General features: G+C 41.2%; 1 non-coding gene across 1 annotated transcript; it reads left to right on the top strand.

The window, feature by feature from the left end:
- The first annotated feature begins 356 nt into the window (after positions 1-356).
- Positions 357-431, top strand: Trnas-uga (transfer RNA serine (anticodon UGA)). The gene has a single exon. It is a non-coding gene; the product is annotated as a tRNA-Ser (tRNA).
- The last annotated feature ends 612 nt before the right edge of the window (positions 432-1043 follow it).

Here is a 1043-nt window from a genome sequence, read left to right as displayed (position 1 = left end):
TGCATATTTCTTAATAAACACTGCACTTTCAGAAATGTAAATACATGAAAGAGGAAGAATCCCCAAGCTTTTAAATAGTGGTCTGCAGGGTTTGTTCATTTTTATTCCAGCCATGATTCTCACTTTTCTTCCAGAATGAGATTTTCACTCTGCAGCGGAGTGTGCGTTGATATGAAACTTTCTGGCAGATTAAAACTGTGTGCCCAACCAAGACTCGAACTCGGGACCTTTGCCTTTCGCGGTCAAGTGCTCTACCAACTGAGCTACCGAAGCACGACTCATGCCCGGTACTCACAGAATCTGCCAGGAAGTTTCATATCAGCGCACACTCCGCTGCAGAGTGAAAATCTCATTCGTGCTTCGGTAGCTCAGTTGGTAGAGCACTTGCCCATGAAAGGCAAAGGTCCCGAGTTCGAGTCTCGGTCGGGCACACAGTTTTAATCTGCCAGGAAGTTTCTCACTTTTCTTCTTTGCAACCCGAAGAATTTTTGGCAGGATGGTGATTTACCTCAGAAAGTGATCCAATACTTCAGAACAGAACGTAGCATAATAAACAGTCATTAGACAGTCCTTATGGCAACAGTTTTCAAGCACTCTTCAAACGGCACATGGTAACATGCTATCAATGTGAGTATCCAATCTAAGGTTAATTTTGCACCAGATCCCCAGAAATTCTGCATTAGCCACACCTGAGATATCTCTGTCTTGATATCTGAATTTTTATACACTCTTCACTGTTTCTCTAGACATTATGAAAATTTAACACTTCTGTTTTACTTTATTATCGGTTTGTTTTGGCTGCATGAGCTTACAAAACCGGTTAATGTCTCAGATAGTGTTGTCTGTAACATTTCTGCTGTCTTCTTACTGACTAAAATATTTGTTATCTGCAAACTGGATAGTGGTATGACACTTAGACAGATCAAGGCATATGCCAGTTACTTTTTCCCCACTATCAAGTTTTTGGTGCACTTCACTTAAGAAATTCAAATATTGTGATTTCTGTTGATTGGCCTTTCTGGAAGCCATGGCAGGCTGTGGGT

The sequence above is a fragment of the Schistocerca nitens genome, chromosome 2, assembly GCF_023898315.1.
Source record: "Schistocerca nitens isolate TAMUIC-IGC-003100 chromosome 2, iqSchNite1.1, whole genome shotgun sequence".
In the NCBI taxonomy this organism is placed as follows: Eukaryota; Metazoa; Arthropoda; class Insecta; order Orthoptera; family Acrididae; genus Schistocerca; species Schistocerca nitens.
The sequence above is the reverse complement of the archived record's forward strand: the minus strand, read 5'-3'. Positions and strand labels throughout refer to the sequence as shown.